The sequence below is a fragment of the Mastigoproctus giganteus genome, chromosome 3 (assembly GCF_048544385.1).
Source record: "Mastigoproctus giganteus isolate SK-2022 chromosome 3, ASM4854438v1, whole genome shotgun sequence".
Taxonomy (NCBI): Eukaryota; Metazoa; Arthropoda; class Arachnida; order Uropygi; family Thelyphonidae; genus Mastigoproctus; species Mastigoproctus giganteus.
The window spans coordinates 206,645,812-206,660,118 of NC_143577.1; the positions used below are offsets into that span (position 1 = coordinate 206,645,812).

The 14,307-nt window shown below is 38.3% G+C and overlaps 1 protein-coding gene across 1 annotated transcript in view; it reads left to right on the plus strand.

The window, feature by feature from the left end:
* Nucleotides 1-14,307, plus strand: part of LOC150088630 (ral GTPase-activating protein subunit beta) — a 522,786-nt gene that overhangs the window by 60,604 nt on the left and 447,875 nt on the right. The window lies entirely within an intron of this gene.

Below are 14,307 nucleotides of genomic sequence, written 5' to 3' on the forward strand. Positions count from 1 at the left end.
TCTTTTCAAACACTGAAAGCAATCTGCCATCATTTTCTCATTTCATTTATTCAAAATGGAATGAGGTAAATATACAAAAATTTGTGGTGTAATCTATGCGGCCTCCGTAGCCGAGTGGTCAGGAGCGGGAGTGCAGTAGCACACGCTCTTTGAGTAGACCGGGGTTCAAGCCCCTGACTGCTGAATACGGTCGATCTGCCAACCCGCGCTGGACCAGCGTGGCAGATTATGGTCCATTTCCCTCATCATGAATTGTTGAGGAGGCTTCCATCCTGCAGTGGGTTGATAATGGCTGCACTTTACCTTTTTTTTTTTACTATATTAGAAATTTTTATCACAAATATAACATAGTAACACTTATTATTATAATTTTTTAACACAAATTACTGTTGTTAAATTTGCACATACCTCCATTTGAAATGTTTAGATATGAATATATTTATATAATAACTGAAAATGAGTATTGTTTGTAATTACTGCTACATGTTATGGTATACATCATATATGGTATAGTTATTGGCTGAAAATTGTGTAGTAAAACACAATCACTAATCAGGTACATTGTAACGGACCTAGTTGAGTTATATAGAGGAATAATGAATGTTATCAGTTCAATAAAGTATTTTCAGTGAAATTCATCATTGGAATGGTTGTTATTTTTTTGCATATGTGAGCACTAGAAGAAAGGGGCTGACCTATATTGGCTCATTCCAGAATATTTTTGGTAAGATAATTATATGGTTCTAGGATTTTTAGAGTATTATATGGTTCAGTGTTGGGTTTTTTTTTTGTTTCTTTCTAACGTTTGTGGATGACGATGAAAGCATAATGTGTTGGTGTCAAAGTTTGCTGCTGATGCTATTTGGGAGGGTAGTACCTGATAATGACCAACAGTATGTTTTTTTTCACAAAACTTAGATAAATTACAATAATGTAGAGTAATGTAAAGTTTTTCATTTGGGTAATAGCATTTACAGATTATTATATTACTTGAGAAAAAAACAGAAAACTTAAGTTAAAAATGCATAGGAGTAATTGTGCAGTCTAACACGAAGTTCTTTCAGCCTAACCATAAAAGGTTAATTTTATAGTTAGAACACATCTCAAGCATTGCATACAGTTTTGGAGTAATCATTTCAGGGAGAATGTGGATATACTGGAAAAGGTGTAAAAGTTAGTTACTGATATAAAGAAGCATTCCTATAGATCAGAAAACTTCAGCTTTGTGTGTCTCAAAGTCTTGAGACAATATTGGTATTTGGTGCAAGGAAGTAAGCTTATACAGCATCAGCAAAAAAAACCACATCACCTGTTCATCCTCTTTAATAATCTGACTAAATCTTCCTTAGTGTTATTCAAACAGTACCAGATGGAGGTTTGTTCCAACAATCATCTATCCTCAGGCTGAAAGCAAATTCTCACACCTCTATCCTGCAACCATCTTTCCTGTATTAAATTTCTGCCCCCACCCATGTGAGTTTGTTAGCCAGAGAAAGGATGCTATCAACATTTAGCCTACTCAATCCATTTAGAGACTTAAACACCTCAGTCAGATTTCCTTGCAGGTGCCTAGTTTCAGATGCTGTAATTTGCAAAACTGGTATTTTATTTCTTCTTCTCTGGTCTTCTTTCTGTTTTCCCCTTACTAACCTCATTTCTCTTTACTGCACATGTTCTAGCAGATCCACATCCTGCCTAAAATGAGGCTTCTGGGGCCCCTCTATGTAGTATACAAAATGTGGCTTAACCATTATCTTATACAGAATAATAATTACCTCCTTTTACTTGTCAGCAAAATTCCTGTATATCATTGACAAAACCCCATGAGCTGTCCTGGCAGCCCATCTGTATTTCTCAGAGAACTTCGTGTCTGACTGCATAATTACCTCCAGGTCTTTTTTCGTTCTCTACTATCTTGAGTGTGGTACCACACAGGTAATATGTTATTCCTGGATTACTGCTATCCATATGCAGTATCGGCGAAGGTAAAGAAAGCCTACATGAGAAGCATGCAAAAGTTAGATGAAATTTACCGGTAAAAGTACTTTGCCATAACGACATTTGTATTGTTGCTCGCTTGGTAAACAGACGTTGAATGTTATCGGTCAGGAGTAGAAATTGAATCCCATGGGAGATTGAAGCCCTCCCGAAGTGGAGGGGGTAACCTGACTTTTTTTCTTTAGAATCACTGGTGGGCTAGTGGATAAATTTTTTATTAAGAAAAAAAAAGGCAAAGGAAGCCCATGCAAGAAGCACAGCAATTTTCGAAAAAGTTTATCGGCGAACTTTTTTTACAATGCCAGAACTTCCAATATGACTCTGTTCGTGATTCAGTTAGTTAATTCAATTAGTGATTCTAAAGAAAAAAGGTCAGGTTACCCCCCTCCACTTCGGGAGGGTTTCAAGCTCCCGTGGGATTCAACTTCTACTCCAGACCAATAACACCCACCATCTGTTTACTGAGCGAGTAACAATACAAATGCTGTTACGCCAAAGTACTTTTACCGGTAAATTTCATTGAACTTTTGCATGCTTCTCATGCAAGCTTTCACGAAGGCTTGCATCTAACGAAGGTCGCATCTAACACTGTTCAGCAGTATTTCATCTTCATTTGGATGTTCTGCTATGATCTATATAAACATAACTATCCAGTGTTATTTCATTTTTGATGTTTCCAGACGATTCTAGAAATGTCCAAAAGTTTTTCAGTTGTGAAAGGGGCAGTTCATCTTGTTCGTCCAGTCGTTCGACTTCTGTATTCAGCGCAAATCTTGCTTTCAAAAAACAATTTTGAATAGTGTATTCAGTGACATCGTTTGTTCAAACTTTTGCCAGTTCAGAGATGCAATCTCTAAGGTTAATTGTAACCTCCAAGTTTCTATTTTCTGATAATGCATTGACAATCTTCATTATTATTCTCTTTCGATAATGAAATTTAAAATTTTTAATAATGCCTTGGTCCATTGGCTGGAGTTTTGACGTTACGTTTGGTGGTAAAAACAACTTCACACTTTTAAGTTTTGCAGAAATACTGGCAGCATGTGCAGGGCAGTTGTCAGTTACTAACATGATTTTCCTTTTTTCATACACTTGTCTAGTTTTAATATTCATTCTTCAAAAATATCACTTGTCATCCATGCTTTTTTATTAAAAGGTGTAGTCAACTTCTAAAGATTTTGTGCCTCTAAAACATCTTGGGTTTTTGATATTCTGATGACTAAAAGTCTTAATTTTTCACTTCCTGTCATATTTGTTCCAATGAATACAGTGATTCTTTTTTTGCGTTATTTTCCACCAAAACATTTATCATCCTTAAAAGCAAGTGTTCTATTCAGTAAACATTTAAAGAATAAACCCATTTCGTCAGCATTAAAAACATCCTTATGCTCATTTTCTTCCAAAATCTTCTTTAAGGTATTGTTCCTCCAACTGTTGCAATCTTATTCGCTTACATTAACACTTTCTCCACAAATAACCTTTTCCGCAATTCTGTGGCGCTTCTTAAATTTATCTAGCCACCCAGTGCTTGCATTAAATTCTGTATGTCCAAGGACTGTGCAAATTTCAGAGCTTGTTGCTTTAATTATTAGGCCCGATATTGGGATATTCTTTTCATGTATCATTTCCACCCATTTTAGAACAGCTTTACCAACATCTTTGTATATACACAACTTAATTCGCTTCTTGTCTGCTCCTCTTTCAGTTGCATTTAAAATTGATTCTCGATTTTTTTTAAAATCATAGATAAACTGCTTGCAGATATGCCATATTTCTCTACAACATCTTTTTTCTTAAAACCCTGGTCAATATCATAACAATCTTTGCTTTATCATTAATACTTAAACACTTTCTCTTCGACATTGTTTTCGCAATTTTAAAAATTACTAGACTGCAGCTATTGCCGATACATACACCGCAAACTTCGCTGCGCTGGCCATATAGTGAATTGTTAGTACCGCCTACTCAGTGACGTTCACTTGCCAATTCAACAGTATCACTCACTTTGAAGAAATATAGGACTTTGTGAATTTCTTTTATTCTGCTTTCATTCATATATACATAAAAGAAAATTTATGATTAACGTATGCTGTATGTTACTTTTCAGAAAAAAAAAAAAAAAAAAAATACAAGTGCATATAGCCTATGTGATTGATGACGAACAAAATAAAAAAAAAAAAAAATTGATGAAAAACATCTACTGGAAGTCCAGTTAGATGAGAATGGACATATCATATAATGATTGACATGCAGGTCACGTGATACAATTGAGGTGAGAAGCGCAATGTCACTCAGTAGGCATTACTAAAACCGACTATGGTAGCATTCTGTGTATTGCTGCCGTAGCAGCATGCTAAAGGTTTACCGTAGCGAATTTCGTTTTCCCCTGAGCTAACATCAATTTACAAATCTACCCTATTTATTGTAAAGTTTACAACCACTTAAGAAAACATAAGGATGATTATTTAATTCCAGATGCTAATGCGCAATTTCGGAAAGAAGGAGGCAGTATATTTGAGCGGCTGTTTAGCAGTAAATGCTTGAAAATCTTCAAAAATGCTTTTACTAATTTTTTTAAAAATTCATTAGAGAGAGACTAACACTTCGTTATATGGGGTAATTTTACATGTAATTTTGTTTCAAGGTGTAATGTTTTGCGAAAAAATTCGTAATATAGAGAAATTCGTTAAATAGAAGTTCGTAATAGAGAAGTTCCACTGTATTTAATAACGTAAACTTCATAGCATAACTGGTGCATAGTGTTATTACTGCATTAAGTATATTAGTTTAGGGTAGTATTTTTAATTATATAATTTGAACAGAAATCATGCTACAGACCAGAGCAGCAAATCAAAGGGCTCAAGGCAGTAGGAATGTTGTGGCTCGAGGGAGAACTGAGGGGGGTGGGGGGGTGGAAGGTTGTCTTCCAAATCACGGCTTTATGAAATGTGCTCTTGTTTGATGTTTGTGGATCTATCTGGAATGAGAGATGATATTGCCAAGGGGGATGTCTCTCTGCATGTTTGATGTAAGGAGTGTGGGATTATTAGGCACGAACTCAGCATTGCTATGGGCCTTTATGAGAGCTTGAAGAACAGGGTGGATGCCCCCAAAGGATTTAAATTGGGCAGGGCATCAAGCTCTCAGCTGCCTACATCATGTCAGAGCTTCCACTTGATTATCAGGCAACACAGTGGTGATCTCCATGGCAGAATGCGCTGGTCCTACAAGAGCTAGTTGTTGTCAGTGACTATATTGTCAGGCAAACGGGAAATTTATTGTGCAAAAAGGATAGGTGGAATAGGACCAGGGTATATCTGTCAGGCAAACGGGAAATTTATTGTGCAAAAAGGATAGGTGGAATAGGACCAGGGTATATCTGTCAGGGGCTAAACACTCCCTGGCCCCTGGTTGATGAAGTTGGAGAGCAGATATCATCTTTTAAGTGCACAAAAATTGATATTGTTGTACACGTTGGGATTAATGACACTAAGAGTAGGAGATCTGCAGACTTGCTTAACAAGTACAGTGCAATGTTAAGAAAAAGTCGCGAGTTAGGGTTAAATTTGAAAGTGTTGTCAATTCTGCCGAGACATGATGGGAGGTAGTACATGATGAGAGCCTTGTCAGTCAGTTCAGTCCTGGAGAGATTGTGCAAGGCTCGTGGGGTAGAATTTTTCTCAGTGTGGTTTGTGCTGGTTAACAGGAGAGACTGCTTTTATAGGAATGGAATACACTTAAATATAAATGGCACAGGAATATAGCTGATGCTATCGAGTAGGTTGAAAAACTACTAGCCTAGGGGATACACAAAGTAATAGATTAATAGTAACTGCAAGCAGAGGTGAAAGTGATTTTTACACTGCTTCTATTAGAATGAGCAGCAGCCTGGAAATCAAGATGTTGGAGATTTCAAGGACTTCTGGGAGTCATCATGGAACAAGTAAATACATGGGCTATATGAGGGTAACTAAGAGTAAGAATAGGTAATGTATATTTGCATGTACACCAATGCTAGGAACATAATAAATAAATTGAAGTGCTGGTCAAGACACCAAATGTGGATATTGTTGGGATATCAGACGTGCTGTCAGATATAAAGGATGCAGAATTTGAATATGGGATGTACAAAAAGGACATAGTGTATAGTGTTTCTTGCTCAAATGGTGCTGGGGGGGGGGTCCTCCAATATCCCAACAGTATCTGCTACAGTGTCTTGTATCCCAACAGTATCAGCCTTTGATGCTTTGAGCAATACCTCAAATTCATCAAATTTATTTACCAAATTCCTAGCATTGGTGTATATGCAAGTATACATGCACCTGTTCCTATTCTTAGCTACCCTAACACAACCCATGTGTTTACTTGTACTGCAATGACTCCCAGCAGTCTCTGAAATATCCTGCATCTTGTTTTCCAGGCTGCTGCTCATTCCAATAGAAGCAGTGCAAGAATCACTTTTACCTCTGCCAGTGGCTACTGTTAATCTATTAGTCCTTGTATCCCCCCAAGCTAGCAGTTTTCCAACCCATCTAACACTGCCTCGATAACATCAGAAAATATTCTTGCACCCTTTCTATTTAAGTGTATCCCATCCCTGTAGAAGCAATCTCTCCGGTTAACAAGTACAGACCAGGCTGAAAAAAATTCTACCCTTTGAGCCTTCCACAATCTTTCCAGGGCCGAATTGATTGACAGGGCTCTTATCTGTATTTATACTCACTTCTATCATGTCTGGGCAGAATTGCAGACACTTTCAAATTCAACCGTAATCCACGACTTTTTTTCAACAGTGACCTGTACTTGTTAAGTAATTCTGCCGGTCTCCTACTCTTAATATCATTAGTGCCAATGTGTACAACTATATCAACTTTTGTGCCCTTAAAAGATGATATCTGCTCTACAACGTCAGGGAACATGGAAGACTGCTGCAAAAATTTGAGCAGTGTGGCATTGGAGGCAAATTGCTGCTATGGATAACGGGATGGTTGAGTGGGAGAAGACAGAGTGGTAATCAATGGACACTGCTCTTCGAGGACTAATGTTATTAGTGGAGTCCCTCAGGGTTCAGTGTTGGGTCCATTGTTGTTTTCTGTATTTATAAATGATATTGATGATGGTATATCAAGCTTAATGTCCAAGTTTGCAGACGATACGAAGGTTGGCAGGGTTGTTAATGACACTAATGACAGTACACTGCTGCAACAGGATCTATAAAAGTTGAGCAGATGGACTGAGAGGTGGCAAATGAAGTTTAACATTGACAAATGTTAAACTTCATTTGCCACCTCTACATGTAGGATGCAGTAATCCCAGAGTAACCTATCAACTCTGTGGTACCACACTGACAGTGGTAGAGAATGAAAAGGACCTAGGGGTAATTATGCAGGCAGATATGAAGTTTTCTGATCAGTGCAGCGGCGGCTTGCAAGAGTAGCTCATGGTGTCTTGTCAATGATATACAGGAATTTTTCTAGCAGGGATAAGGAGGTGATTATCCCCTTGTATAAGGCAGTGGTCAGGCCACACCTTGAGTACTGTATAGAGGTCTGGAGGCCTCATTTTAAGAAGGATGTAGAACTGTTGGAATGAGTACATAGAAGGGCAACAAGATTAGTGAATGGAAAAAAGGGTTGCTTTGACGAAGAAAGGCTTAAATTTTGGAAATTAGTGTCTGGAGACTAGGCACCTGCGAGGTGATCTGATTGAGGTGTATAAAGCCTTAAATGGTTTGAGCATGCTCAATGCTGATGAGATTCTTCCTCTTGCTCAGAATAATCGCCTGAGAGGGCATAAATTCAAATTGAGGAAATATGGTTGTAGGATAGATGTGTGGAAGTTTGAATTTAGCCAGCAGGTGGTTGATTGCTGGAACAAAGTTCCATCTGTTGTAGAAGTTGATAGCTTAACTTGACAAACATTTGGAGCTAGTGGATGGGTGAAATACGGGTTTTTTTTTTTTTGGCTGATGCAATATGAGCTTGCTTTCTTGCATCATGTGCCTTTGACAATGCTAATCATTTGGAACTCTTTATTTGACTTCCTCTCTTTGAAACTTGACTCTTTCCAGTCCAAATTTCCTAAAAGTGAGGTAATTTTCATTTGTGATTTTAATGTTCCCAACTCCAGCTGGCTTCCATTTTCTAGTCACATGGAAACAGCTGGTTGAAATGCTAAAGCTTTTACGATTACTTATGACCTTGCAAAGGTTGTTTATCTACGTACCAGAATACCACACAATTGAACCACCCAGCCAACATGCTTGATGTTTAGCATTAGTAGAGGTATATGATGCAAGACAGCAAGCTTATACAGCATCAGTCAAAAAAAAAACCCTACCTTTCCATTTACTCCAAATTTTTGTCTAGTTCTTCCTTCAATTTATTTAAGTCGTAACTTCCACAATGACAGTGGAAGTTTTGTTCCAGCAATCAACCACCTGCTGGCCAAAGGCAAATTTCTGCACATCTGTACTACAACTGTCTTTCCTCAATTTGAATTTATGTTCCCTCAGGTAGTCTGGGCAAGAGGAAGAATCCCATCAGAATTCAGCGTGCTCAACCCATTCAAGGCCTTACACCTCAACCAGGTAACCTCGCAGGTGCCTAGTCCTCAGGCACTGCAATTTGCAGAACTTTAGCCTTTCTTTGTAAGACAACCCTTTGTTCCCTTCACCAATCTAGTTGCCCTTCTCTGTGCTGTTGTTCCAGCAGCTCTACATCCTTCCTAAAATGAGGCCTCAAGACCTGTATTCAGTACTCAATGTATGGCCTAACCATTGCCTTATACAAGGAGGATAATGGCTCTTTATCCCTGCTAGAAAAATTCCTGTATATCATTGACAAGACACCATGAGCTATTTTTGCAGCTCATCTGCACTAGTCAGAAAATTTCATATATGACTGCACAATAACCCCCAGATCTTTTTGATTCTCCACTATCCTGAGTGTAGTACTATACAGTTAGTACATTACTCTGGGGTTATTCCTACCCATATGCAGTACTTTACATTTATCAATGTTAAACTTCAGTTGCCACCTCACAGCCCATCTGCTCAACTTTTCCAGATCTGTTGCAGTAGTGTACTGTCCTTACTGTCATTAACAAACCCGCCAGCCTTCATATCATCTGCAGACTTGGACATTAAGCATGATACATCTTCATCAATATCATTAATAAATCCAGACAATTACAATTGGCCCTTGGGAACCCCACTAATAGCATTCATCCATGAAGAGCAGTGTCCATTGATTAACACTCTCTGTCTTCTCCCACTCAACCATCCCTTTATCAATAGCAGCAATATGCCCTTAATGCCATACTGCTGCAATTTGTGCAGTAGTGTTCCATGCTGATGGGATTCTTCCTCTAGGTCAGAAAAATCACCTGAGAGGGCATAAATTCAAATTGAGGAAAGACAGATGTAGGATAGACGTGTGGAAATTTGCCTTTAGCCAGCGGGTGGTTGGTTGGTGGAACAGACTTTCATCCCTTGTGGTGGAGGTTGATAGCCTAAATAAGTTTAAGGCTCAGCTGGACAGGTATTTTGAACGAATAGAGGGGTGAAGTGGAAGTGGGTTTTTTTTTTTTTTTTTTTTTGGCTGATGCTGCATAAGCTTGCTTTCTTGCATCAAATGGCTCTACTAATGCTAATGCTAATGTGCAACATTATCGAAAGTTTTTTCTAAAATCCAAGTATATGATATCAAAATTATTTTTTGCATCCAGTTCCTTTGTGACCACGTCATAGTATCCAATCAAATTGGTCAGACAAGATTTCCCTTTAACAAACCCATGCTGTGTTTGAACTATAACTGCAGTCTTGTCTAGATGATACTGCTGTGCTTATTTAACCGGTGCCTCCATTATTTTTCCCAGAACAGATGTTAAGCTGACAGGTTTGTAATTGCTCTTGTAACCCTTTGTGAATTGGGGAGAACATTTGCACATCTCCAGTCAATGGGGTCCTCGCGTGAGTCTAAGGAAGCTCTCATTATGGCTGAGGGTTTGCTTAATTCCTTTGCTGCCTCCTTTAATATAACTGGATAGATCCCATCGACCCCAGGTGCCTTTCTTTTGTTTAGCTTCGACAATTTCTCCTCCACTTTGCCTTCAGTTATTACAAAATCATTTAACTCCCTGCCAGAGTTTGATAAACCCGTGGCATTCCCCTCCCTGAATAACTCTTTATGTGTGAATGTAGATGCAAAATACTCATTCAGTTTGTTAAACTCCTTTGTAGTTTGATTTCAGACCAGTTTATATCTACCGTAGGCTGGTGTGTCACCTGAAAATTTATATGCATCCAATGCATATTTCTTCTCTGCCATGAGTCTAATTAGTTCATCTGACATCCATTTAGGCCTAAATCTTGAATGGTATTTCTGATATTGTATGAAAAGTCTAGTAGCTTCCAAGATTAATTTCTTGAATGCTTCCATTTATAATTTGCTGTTGGTAACATCATCTGTTAGTCCCACTGTATAGAATTTAAAAACTGTCTCAGACCACTGTAGTCACCTGTACGAAAGCAAAACCCTTACCTTTACTTCTGATTAATGTTACATCATTGAGCAAATCCCACATCAGCACACTGTGATCACTGCCAACTAATGGTTCCTTTATCTGTAGATTCTTAATGCATAAAGAATGACTGTTGATAATCAGATCAAGAGTATTATTCCCTCTTTTTCTCACAAACCACTTCTAAGTACACAGTCAAGGTGACTGGTCCTCTGGGCACCGCAGATCCCAACTCGGTGATAGTCTCTTCTCCAATGGAGTCTTTCTCTTCTGGCTATTCTCAACTTCACATTGTTTGGCATTGCAAAAATGCAAAATGGAGTGATCTGCAAGATTTCGTTTCATTGGTTGGATTAGTATTTCAGATCTTCTAATTTGAACTTTTTCTCAGATCGTGTCAGTGAAACCTTGGTTTTCCAGTAAACATGCTAAGGCTGTTCAAGAGAAGAATGTTGCATATCGCAATTGGCTTGCGATATGCAACAAATCTCCAGGTTCATTTTCTGCCTACACCAAAGCTTGCAAAAACTGTAAAGCAGTTATTAATCAGTCAAAACTAGATTTCAAACAGGTTAAGAGTAAAAAACCTTGCTTCTTGTCCAAATAGTAGTCGAGCATTCTGGTCTCCTGCCAATGACTATTGCTTGCAACTTTTGCCGATCTCTTTTTCCACCTCTGTCTAAACTAGATGGTTCTATTGCCATTTCAGCCAAAAAAGAATCTGATCTGCTGGCATCCTACTTTTCCTTTCAACTCTTGTATTGATGATCTTGGTAAACCACCTCCTGCAATTTCCGGTACACTCCATTCAGTGCCTTCTGCAGTCTTCTGTCAAAAGGATGTCAGTAGGATTTTGAATAATTTTGAGACTAAGAAAGCTTCAGTTCCTGATGGTATTTCTCCATTTATTCTCAAAACCTGTACACCTGAACTTACTCCTGCTCTGTGTTTCTTTTTTCTCTTTTTTATTCAAAGGTGTTTGGTTCATATCTTTTTTTCTCTTTTTTATTCAGGAAATTTGGTCATATCTAGCCAGCTCCTAAAACTATGACAAATCCATCCCACCCAATTATCGTTCATTCCCCTCACCAATCTTGTTGCCCTTCTCTGTACACACTCAAGTAAATCTACATCCTTCCTAAAATGAGGTCTCCAGATCTGTACGCAGTACTCAAGGCATGGCCTGACCATTGCCTTATACAGAGGGATAATCACCTCCTTTTCCCCGCTAGCAAAATTCCTATATATCATTGACAAAACCCTATGACCTGCCCTGGCAGCCTCTCTGCATTGCTCAGAAAACTTCATATCTGCCTGCACAATTACTCCCAGGTCTTTTTCATTTTCTACCACCTTAAGTGTTGTACCACACAGTTGGTACGTTTCTCTGGGGTTACTTCTACCCATATGCAGTACTTTGCATTTGTCAAGGTTAAAGTTGCCACTTCTTAGCCCACCTCCCCAAATTATCTAGATCCTGTTGCAGTAGCACACTGCCATTACTGTCATTAACAACCCTGCCAACCTTTGTATCATCTGCAAAATGCGACATTAAGCCTGATATACCTTCATCAATATCATTGATAAATATACAAAACAACAGTGGACCCAACACCAAACCCTGTGGAACTCCACTAATAACATTAGTCCACGAAGAGTAGCACCCATTGATTACCACCCTCTGTCTTCTCCCACTTAACCATCCTTTTATCCATTGTAGCAACTTATCCTTAATACCATTCTGCTCCAATTTGTACAATAGTCTTTCATGCGCAACAGTGTCAAAAGCTCTCCTGAAATCCAAATATATGATATCAAAATTATTTTTTGCATCCAGTTCCTTTATAACCACATCATAATATCCTATCAAATTTGTCAGACAAGACTTTCCCTTAACAAACCCATGCTGTGTCTGAATTATTGCTGCAGTCTTGTCTAGATGATCCTGCAATGCATCTTTAACCAGTGACTCCATTATTTTACCCAGAACAGAAGTTAAACTAACTGGTCTGTAATTACTCATGTCACCCTTCGATCCCCCTTTGTGAATTGGCGATACATTTGCACATCTCCAGTCCGTGGGAACCTCCCCTGAGTCCAAGGATGCTCTCATAATTATGACTAAGAGTTTGCTTAGTTGCTTTGCCACCTCCTTTAATATAACTAGATAGATCCCATCCACCCCAGGTGTTTTTCTTATGTTTAATTTCAACAATTTCTCCTCCACTTTACTCTCAGTTATTACAAAATCATTAAGTATCCTGCTACAATTTGATAACCTTCTTCATTTTCAAACCTTAATAATTCCTCATGTGTGAATGTAGATGCAAAATACTCATTCAGTTTGTTTTCTATCTGAGCAGGATCATCAACAGTCGAACCATCAAGGTCAAGTGGACCAATCAGATTCATCCCTTTCCTTTTAGAGTTTATATAAGTAAAGAAATTCTTGTTGTTTTTCTTAGCATCTTTTGCCAAAGATTTCTCGTAATCTGCCTTCGCCTGCCTAACCTCCTTTGTGACCTGATTACAGACTAGTTTATATCTGCCATAGGCTTCTGAGAACTCTTAAACTTCTAGAAACCTTCCATCTGATCAATGATTGCCAATATGGCTTCCATCATTGTCAATCTACTGGTGATATTCTGGCTTATGTTACTCATTTGTGGAGAATTTTGGTGAAACTCAAGGAGTTGCTCTTGACATTTCAAAGACTTTCGCTTGTGTGTGTGGCATAAATATCTTCTAATAAGCTTCCACCTTATTGTTTTCCAACTGTTATTTATAATTGAGTATCCAGTTTTCTCTCTGACTGCAGGTGATAGTAGATGGCACTATTTTCTAACTTCTCTAGTAATTGTAGAGAAGTTAGAAGACAGTGCCATCTACTGAATATTGGGTGTTCCCCAAGATTCACTTCTTTTTCCTTGTATATTAATGACCTTCTTCTATTGACCAGAAATCCTATTCCTAGTTTTGCTGATGATAGCACATTGCATTCCGCCTTCCAGTTTCAGAAATCTTGTCCTGCACAAACAGCTTCAACTTCACGAATATCCATTACCAATTTCTAAAATGCTGTTCTCCAGTGGGGGCAAAGATAACTTAGTTGGTTTCAGTCCTTCTTAAATTCAGTCCTGTCTTATATGTTGCAAAAAGAATTCCTATGCCTATCTTCGATGACACTCTGATTTCTAGGCAAGATCATATATCTTCATTGGGGCAGACCCTGACTTCTAATCTCTCTTGGCATGAACACATTTCAAATATTACTTCCTATGGGTTTTGTCTTTTGCTCTCAGTGTTACTACCTTTCTTCCAAACTACTATTCGCTCTGTACAAATCGCAAATCTGTCCTATGTAATATTGTTTCCACATCTGGGGCGGTGTCCCCAAAACTTCTCTAAGGCTTCTAGATTCCATTCAAAAGTGGGCAGTTAGATTAATTAATTACCCATCTCTAACAGAGTCTCTCCTCTTCCTGTGTATCAGAGACATTCTGTTTCTGCTGCATGCCTTTTCTATAGATAATACTTCCATGGGCACTGTTCTTCTGAATTGGCTTCTATAATTTTTCTTCCAAAACAGTCTGAACACATGCTACAACCATTCTGTTGATAATCAGATCAAGAGTAGTAGTAGTAGTGGCATGTGATGCAAGAAAGCAAATGTATGAGCTTATGCAGCATCAGCAAAAAAAAAAAAAAAAAAAAAAAAATCACACCATTCCCTCCAAATGCCTGTTCAGTTCCTCCTTAAATTTATTCAACCTATCAACTTCCACA